The sequence below is a fragment of the Amphiprion ocellaris genome, chromosome 15, assembly GCF_022539595.1.
Source record: "Amphiprion ocellaris isolate individual 3 ecotype Okinawa chromosome 15, ASM2253959v1, whole genome shotgun sequence".
Taxonomy (NCBI): Eukaryota; Metazoa; Chordata; class Actinopteri; family Pomacentridae; genus Amphiprion; species Amphiprion ocellaris.
Genome location: NC_072780.1, coordinates 30,498,496 through 30,508,664, shown reverse-complemented (window position 1 = coordinate 30,508,664; position 10,169 = coordinate 30,498,496).

The window sequence follows — 10,169 nt, the reverse complement described above, 5'->3', positions numbered from 1 at the left end:
TATCTATCTATCTATCTATCTATCTATCTATCTATCTATCTATCTATCTATCTATCTATCTATCTATCTATCTATCTATCTATCTATCTATCTATCTATCTATCTATCTATCTATCTATCTATCACCCCCATTCTTCACCTTTCTATTCTTCACCTCCTCTTTCTTTAAGGGCAGCAGGGTGGAATCAGTGAAGAGCACAGCAGCCTCATAAAAACGACTCCACTACTCTGGTGGGCTGTTTTCTGTGGCCACTTCTGTGTTCTCTCCATGCAAATTGATTGATTGGACTCTAAATTGCCTCCCAAAAACAAAAAGAAAAGAAAAAAATAAAACCAAATAAAAATAAAAGAAAAAAAAATCTATTATCAGTCATTATCAGCAAATAAATATAATTTCGCCTTAATTCTACATTTGTTTGTTTCTCTCAGTAAATGCACCACATTCTGGTTGTTGTTGTTCAAACACTGGTGGTTCTGATTTAAACAGAACTAAAGCTCAGAAGGTAGTTTTTAGTACTGAACAGGGTTCATATGGTGGACAAGAGCTTGTTGTTCCAACAATGTCATTGTTTTTTCATTTAATGTGCACATACTGTATCCTACTTGCACACAGCTGATCTGCACCACAACTTTTAATTCATTGTATTGGACAGTAAATGCATTGTCTTGTATTTCTCTTTGTATAAAGTGGGATGTAAAGAAGAATCTTACTGTAATATTAAACCTGATTACTCAAAACTTTAGCGCACAGGGAAACTAGTCAAAGTAATGTTTCCAAGAATTTCTACATGTGTGTGTGTCTGAAGCAAGAACTTGGGAATTTCACCATAATCTTCCTGATTGTGGTCTTTCATTCCATTTTCTTTCTCAGTGTAGCCAAATATTTACAGTTATTTTGTTATGTGCTTGTTGGTTATCGGATCCAGTGTGAACAGTATATTTTTGGACACTTTTTAAGTGAGTCATGTAGAATCAAATGATTTGATGGAAATATCACAATTTTCAGTTTAGAATTTGGGAATTTTCCCGATGGAACCAAGCATCACATATGATTTGCTCAGGCACTGTTGCAAAGTTGAAAACCTCACCATCCTTTCTGTTTTTACAGGATTTTTTTCTTTTTATTATTACTAATGTTTAAATAGTAAATGACTTTATATAGCAAAGGATTGTGGGAAAATATATGCTCACTACAGGAAATCTTTTGTACTGTGAATCCATTCACATTAGCAAACCTGAACACAAAACACTGTCCAAAGGCCAGGGAAATTTCTTCATTTTTTAAAAAACTGTTTTTGGGGAATTTGTGGTGAAAGTACAGAAGAGAAAAATGGCATTAAGGCAACAAAAAGGTTGTTATATTTCATGTAAAACTGTGACTTTTTCTACATGTCAACTTTGTGCCAAGTTGACTAGCTTTTCTTTTGTTTTTTGTTTGAAGATTCTACATTTGTCAGTGTCAACATATCAGCTTTATGTTACACATATATTTTGACAGATAAAGAACCATCACTAGATAGATGATGAACCTGGTATTTTTTTTAGTGGTGGGACACGATTAAAAAAATTAGTCTAATTAATTACAGGCTTTGTAATTAATTAATCAAAATGACAATAGATAATTATTTTCAAATTCAAATAAATTTTGGTTGACATCGATGAATAGACATATACATGTGTAAAATTTAAAATGTATAAAATGAATACAATTTTAAAATGGGACATCACATAAAAACTGCTCTCTATTCATGTCCAGTGAAGGTTAACACCCTAATTAATTCTACTTTGTGCAGTTTCCCCCCTAGCAGGTCAGTTTAGGCCTCTGAAGTGTTTGGTCTTCAGTGTTTTTGGGTTCCATAAGTGAGTGCAGCGTGTTAACACACATGTTCCCTGCAGCGTGCAACATGCAGCGCAGAGCCTCTTCTTGTACGTTTCACTGCTGATCGTCCCTGACAGTCCTTTCATGCAGCTTTGTGACTGTGTGATGTTGGGTCTGTACAACGGAGCAGCGACACACAGGAGCCCCTCAGTGCTGCCGTTTGTTCACATGCTGTCGGAGCTTCTGCCGGAGCTGCAGGCGTCCATGAAGCAGCGTTTGGATCCCGGCTGGAGGCTCCACTACCTGCAGGACCAGAAAACTGCAAACTGTGAGGCTGACTAGGTTTTATCTAAACACTGATCATGTTTATCTTCAGGAAACACTTAACAAATACTTTAAAATGAAGTACTAAATAGATACAAAGGCGTTTAAAGTGTTCATAATATGTAGTTGACTCTGTTTTGTCATCAATAAACATCATAAATATCTGTTTATAACTTCAGTGTAGTGTGTTTTACACCATTTATTACATGTTTAGACTGTATGATGCTAAGAAAAACTAACCCAGGGAACCTAAAGTTAAGTGTTTGATATATTTTCACCTTTAAATTCAGTTAGATATTAATATATAACTTCATTTAGGTAAGAATGACATTCTTTTCTTGCTAAAGAATATAAAACTATCAAAACCTTTGGGTGTTTAACTGCATTTTAAATGACATTTTAGGTAGTTTATATAATTTAATCAATGGTTTTATAACACTTCATAAAGTAGCTGTAAACAGATACAATGATATTTAAAGTGTTTGTTAATGTACTGAATTTGATAGTTTATTTCACAGACACATTTTATTTTATTGTAACTGTGGTTTTTTTTACACTTTATTGTCAATTTTCCACCAAATACAACAATTTATCAGTAAATATCATAAATACCTACTTAAAACTACAATTGTAGTGTTTTTAAATCATTTTTTTACATGTTTAGACTGTATGCTGCTCAGAAAAACTGAACTTTTATTTTATTCTTGCCCTTAAATATAGTTAAATATTATTATACAACTTTATGTTGGTGAGAGTCACATTCTTTTCTTGCCAAAGTTGATTCAGGATTGTGTTAGAAATAGAATAATTAACGTATGTTTGTGATATCAGGTGGAATAATCTTAATACGTCAAGATGCTTAAATTCAATTTTAGGGTGTTTTTTAATGAAAACAGCTCAAGAGAAGGTTAACAAGCAGCTGCTTTTAGGAGAAGGAATGACAAGTACAGGAATTATTTTCAAATACTTGTGTACTTGTAATCAAAAAACTCCTCTTTATCAGAGAAGTTTTACTAAAATGTGGATTAAATATCTCAGTTTATTCTCAGAAAAAATGCAATAAAGTAAAGTTCATATCATCATGTATTCTAACAAACTGTTTTTCCAGAATCAGTCATCAAGATAAATGTGATGCGCCACAACAGAACAAATGTAATGAGGAAAAAAAAACACATTTTCTGCACCAAATTGCATTTATTTTTCCTCAATCTCTGTGGAGTAGTTTTATCTTATCGGGATTTTTGTTGGTGTCTCATTAGAAGTGTTACTCGAGCAGTGTGTGTCATTGAGGCCTCGAGTAATGAACCAGGTTTTGAATGAAGTGTCGAAGCTTCAAGAAAGCCTCGATCAACCATTACTACCCCTAACTCCAACATTTGGACCCAGTCTGGCTTGTTGCAGAGCGTTTGAGTTCTTCTTCGTTTCCGTTTTACGGCAGAATGGACGTTACATTACCGCCACCTTCTGGAACCTTCTGGAACCTCCTTCTCCTTCTTCTTCTTCTTCTTCTTCTCCGTCTTCTTCTTCTAATCAATGTTATTATAAACTCTGGTCCAAACTGTCTGTACTTTATTAAACATTACGTGATTGCACTTTTATTTAATTTTGCTAATTTTTTTAAATTATTTTATTGCCTACTTTATCCTTTACATGCTTTTATATATATTACATATATTTATATTCTTTAAATATCCATATTTATATATAATGGAATATATATTAATTTTATTCAACTTGTCTAGACTGTATTCAATTTAAGTTGTATGTATTATTACATGCAAAAAAAAAGTATTTAAATCATACAAATAACATTTTTTCTTGGGCACTGGTGCAAAATTTTGAAAACCTCTTTGCAACAACAGACAGCATGGTAATAGAACAAAAGAAAATACAATTTATGAGTCATTTACAAAAAAGAAATAGGATTTTGTTGGGTAAACACTTCATACGTAAATGTAAATATCTAAAAAAAAATCGGATGTGGTAATTGGATTGGAACGGGTATTGAAAAACAAAAAAGGAGTGGTTATTTGACTTTTGTTTTAAAATACAAAAATTAAAATTGAAATACAAGGCGTTTTTCCTTTTCATGATCAAAAAGGGATATACGATTTTTTTTTTAAATGCTTTGATTTTCGATTTATATTTAGAATAACAAGAAAGTAAAATCAGTAAGAGACAGAAACGAAAAAAGGTCCGTTTTTGCATTTTCTGAGACCGGAAGTGGTCATCAGCAAGTGTGGAGCCAAACAGAGTACGGTGCATAGACTGTACATACATTATTTTCGTGAGTTTTCATGGTCAAAATGAGAGTTCAGGTGGCTGATCTTAAAATAAATCAATACTGATTTTTTTTATAGAGCCTTAAAGTTTTGCGAAGCCAGGGGGCGGGACTACTTGATTGACAATCCGGTCTGGAATGATTGACAGGTCCTATGGAGGAAGCAGCAGAGACTCTGCTCTCCTCGTTTGGATTAATTCTGATATAATAACTGTTGGTTTATTTATCGGTGCAGCAGCAGAACATTTTCCACAGACAGTTTTCCTGCCCGTTGGCTTGTTTTAACCAGTTTTCTACCTTCGGCTGATTCTACCAGCAGACACTGAAAGGACTCTGATAGTTTGGTAAGTTAATGTTTATTTTCGTATCGGTGCCGCTTTTAATGCACTTTATATGCAGCTTTAGTGTCAGATATAATGTGTGCCATGCACTCCAGATGTTGGTGGAGTTTATTTCAGTGTGTGTTGACCAGAGAAGAAAGTTAGCATAGTAAATATTAGCTTTAATGTTAGCGATGCTAACCGAGGTAGCTGCTCAGTCATAGCCTGATTAAAGCTAACGTAGCATCAAGCTAATGTGTTGAGTTTCATGTAAACAGCTGAAGTGTGTTGTGTTCCTGTAATATGGTTCATTAAGTTCATAAAACTGTGGCTGGTTGACATTAATGTAACGTTCAGGAAACTTAAATGTGATTAAAACAGTAACGTTAATGTTCTAGTTGTCAGTAATCAGCCTTAATTTGACACTAAAACATACTGATAGTTTTAAATGACATCAGTTTCATTAATTTGTTCAAAATTGTCTCATTTGTTGTTGTGATGTTGCTGCTGATTCATTAAAACCAGATGATCCGTGTTGAAGATACGTTTAGTTCTAGTATCAGAATTACAAGAAGGAAAATGGAAGTTTAGTTCTGCTACATCAAAGATTTCAGGATTAAAATAACTAAATGAGTCTTTATGCTTCAAACTTGATTTTACAATAAAGAAATAATGAAATAATCACAGATAATAAAACTATAAATAGCAGAGAAAACCTGAGAGAATAATTTCCTGAAAAGTCTGTGAAGGAAAAGCAGCTTTTTATCCTGAAAGATCAGAATCAGCTCCAACATCTGCATCTGACAGCATCAAGTCAACCAGAAAGAAAAGAAAAAAGAAAATGACTTCTTTCTGATCACATCTGTTCCGCTGCTCACAGTCCGCTGCTGCTCACATTCTTCACATTTATAGTCCACTTTTAAAAGTTCAGCAGACAGGTGCTCTGCTTTGGAGTGTGACGATGTCGTCGGTGATGTGGAGAGTGAAGTTTCCGTCTCACCCACAGCGTGCTTTAGGACAGCCAGGTCAGACTTGATGTTTGAAATACTGACCGACAGCTCAGATTTAACTGTCTGTAGTTCTGTTTTGATGGGTGTTAAACTTTCACTCAAAGCCACCAGGAGCTGGGTCTTTAAAATAACCGCCGTCTCGTTACAGAGTGAAAGTAGCAGTTCCTCCTTAAGGTCAGAGATTGCAGCATCTGAGGGCCTCTTCAAAAGAAGACGTAGTAGATGAAGGCGTTCTGGAGCAGGACCAGAAAGACCACGACCAAGCAGCCTTGAGATCTTAGGCAGCATCTCCCTCAGGTGGGTGTCAACGTTGTTCACGGTCAGGTCTGTGGTAATCCCGTCAAAAAACAAAACAGAAAAAAATCTAGATTATAAATCAACATGTAACCAAAGCACTCTGTGTATAACGCCATAGTATAGGATGTAGTTCAGAAAATGTCAAAGTATAGTATACTTTTCAAGTATAACATAGTATGGCCTGTAGTTCATAGTCGCATGTCAGCAAACAAAACCAACTGATTATTATGTGGTTCAAAAAGTGCAAAATGATAGGATGTTGCCTAAAATTGTCATGTATGATATGTGGTTCAAAAAATGTCATAGTGCAGTATATTGTCAAAATAGTATGTTTTTCAAGAAAACATCAGAGTATATGTCGTCTAAAAAATACCATTAAATATTTCATTGCACATGTAAAAGTAGAGTAATTTTTAGAACTGTTCAAATTCTTGTAATATGTTGCTAAAAAATAAAAAAAAACGAAAACAAAAAAAGTCATAGTAATATGTCAATTTAAAAAGCCTATAGTATCGAGTGTCGCCCAACAAACATCATAGTATACCAGTGGTTCTCAAATTTTTTCTGTCGGGCCCCCCTTCGGAGGAAACTCAATCTGATCTCCAGTGGGCCCCACCAGTAAAATCACAGCATAATAACCTATAAATACCCACAACTCCAACTTTTCCTCTTTGTTTTACTTCAAAAAAGGACATTCTGAAAATGTTCACATTTAATGAACTATCTTTTTATAAAATATTATGAACCTGAAATTTCTTAAGGAAAACAACTTCAGTTTCAACAGTAGCCTATTATGCCTCAGTTCATCATTTACACATGCATTGTAACTGCCAGATAACAGTTTATCTACAAAAACACAAAACATTCAGTCACAGCTATCTGGAATTGAACAATCTAGTATTTTACTTCATGATCAGAACAACTTGTCAAGTTCTAGAAATTATTTTAAATTTACAATTTTACAAATTTACAATTTACAGTTAATGTTGTTGTTATTTTTATCATTTATAAAGTCGTCCCGCGGGCCGAAATGGACCGTCTGGTGGGCCGGTTTTGGCCCGCAGGCCGTATGTTTGACATTGCAGGTAAAAATAATCGGAGGAGATGAGCCGAGTACATGACGTGATCGAGTACGCTGGTGTTCCGACTGCACATTAACGATGCGTTCTCCCGTTCTCAGGAGTCTGTACTTCGGAGTCTGAACGGCCAGTGCATATACCATAGATATATATAGAAGATCATTATTATTAATATTTTTTTGTATCTATGGCATATACAGTCTATGGGCCAGCACAATTTCAGTATTGTTGTACGCCACGAAAAACAGGCCGAAGTTAAAACAATAGTTCAGCTAATTAGTTCCGTGCAGACGGACCTTTTCCTCCCAGTCTCCTGCGCCCCCCCAGGGGGGCGCGCCCCACTATTTGAGAAACACTGTAGTATACCATGTCGCTCTAAAAATGTCATAGTATGGCCTTTGGTCCAAAACACGTCATAGTATAGCATGTCGCTCTAAAAACGTCATAGTACAGCATGTCGCTCTAAAAATGTCATAGTATAGCATGTCACCCAAAAAAAGGTCATAGTATAGCATGTCATCCGAAAAACATCATGGAATAGCATGTCGCTCTAAAAACGTCATCGTATAGCATATCACTCTAAAAATGTCATAGTATAGCATGTCGCTCAAAAAACGTCATAGTATAGCATGTCGCTCTAAAAACGTCATAGCATGTCGCTCTACAAACGTCATAGTATAGCATTTCACTCTAAAAATGTCATCGTATAGCATGTCGTCCAACAAACATCATAGTATAGCATGTGGCTCAAACAACGTCATAGTTTAGCATGTCATCCAAAAAACATCATAGTATAGCATGACGCCCAAAAAACGTCATAGTATAACATGTTGCTCTAAAAGCATCATAGTACAGCATGTCATCCAAAAAACGTCAGAGTATAGCATGTTGCTCTTGAAACGTCATAGTATAGCATGTCGCTCTAAAAACGTCATAGTATAGCATGTCGCTCTAAAAAGGTCATAGTATAGCATGACGTCCAAAAAACGTCATAGTATAGCATGTTGTCCAAAAATCGTCATAGTATAGCATGTCGCTCTTTAAACGTCATAGTATAGCATGTGGCTCTAAAAACGTCATAGCATAGCATGTCACTCTAAAAACATCATAGTTTAGCATGTCACCCAAAAAACGTCATAGTATAGCCTTTGGTCTAAAAACATCATTGCATCGCCTTTGGTCCAAAAAACGTCATAGTATAGCATGTGGCTCTAAAAACATCATAGTAGAGCATGTCACTCTTGAAACGTCATAGTATAGCATGTCGCTGTAAAAACGTCATAGTATAGCATGTCGTCCAACAAACATCATAGTATAGCATGTCGCTCTACAAACGTCAGAGTATAGCATGTCGCTTTAAAAACGTCATCATATAGCATGTCACTCTAAAAATGTCACAGTATAGCATGTGGCTCAAAAAACATCATAATATAGCATGTCACTCTAAAAACGTCGTAGTATAGCATGTGGCTCAAAAAACGTCATAGTTTAGCATGTTGTCCAAAAAACATCATTGTATAGCATGTCACCCAAAAAACGTCATAGTATAGCATGTCGCTCTAAAAATGTCATAGTATAGCATGTCGCTATAAAAACGTCATAGTATAGCATGTCACTCTTGAAACGTCATAGTATAGCATGTTGCTGTAAAAACGTCATAGTATAGCATGTCGCCCAATAAACGTCATAGCATAACATGTTGCTCTAAAAACGTCTTAGTATAGCATGTCACTCTTGAAACGTCATAGTATGGCATGTTGCTGTAAAAACGTCATAGTATAGCATGTCGTCCAACAAACATCATAGTATAGCATGTCGCTCTAGAAACGTCATAGTATAGCATGTCGCTGAAAAAATGTCATACTATAGCATGTCGCTCTTAAAAACTTCATAGTATAGCATGTCGCTCTAAAAACGTTATAGTATAGCATTTCACTCTAAAAATGTCATAGTATAGCATGTGGTTCAAAAAACGTCATCGTATAGCATGTCGTCCAACACACATCATAGTATAGCATGTGGCCCAAAAAACATAGTATAGCATGTCGCTCTAAAAACATCATAGTATAGCATGTGGCCCAAAAAACATAGTATAGCATGTCGCTCTAAAAACGTCATAGTATAGCATGTCGCCCAAAAAACATAGTATAGCATGTCGCTCTAAAAGCGTCATAGTATAGCATGTCGCTCTAAACACGTCAGAGTATAGCATGTGGCTCAAAAAACGTCATAGTTTAGTATGTTGTCCAAAAAACATCATAGCATAGCATGTCGCCCAAAAAACGTAATGGTATAACATTTTGCTCCAAAAGCATCATAGTATAGCATGTCGTCCAAAAAACGTCAGAGTATAGCATGTCGCTCTTGAAACATCATAGTATAGCATGTCGCTCTAAAAAGTCATAGTATAGCATGTCGCTCAAAAAACGTCATAGTATAGCATATTGCTCTAAGAACGTCATAGTATTGCATGTCGTCCAAAAAAGTCATAGTATAGCATGTCACTCTCAAAACGTCATAGTATAGCATATTGCTCTAAGAACGTCATAGTATTGCATGTCGTCCAAAAAATGTCATAGTTTAGCATTTCGTCCAAAAAACATCATAGGATAGCATGTCGTCCAAAAATCGTCATAGTATAGCATGTCGCTCTTGAAACATCAATGTATAACATGTCGCTCTAAAAGCGTCATGGTATAGCATGTCGCTCTAAAACCGTCAGAATATAGCATGTCGCTCTAAAAACATTATAGTATAGCATGTCATCCAAAAAACGTCATAGTATAGCATGTCGCTCTAAAAACGTCATAGTATAGCATGTCGCTCTAAAAACGTCATAGTACAGCATGTCACTAAAAATGTCACAGCATAGCATGTGGCTCAAAAAACGTCATAGTTTAGCATGTCGTCCAAGAAACATCATAGTATTGCATGTCACCCAAAAAAGTCATAGTATAGCATGTCACTCTCAAAACGTCATAGTATAGCATATTGCTCTAAGAACGTCATAGTATTGCATGTCGTCCAAAAAAGTCATAG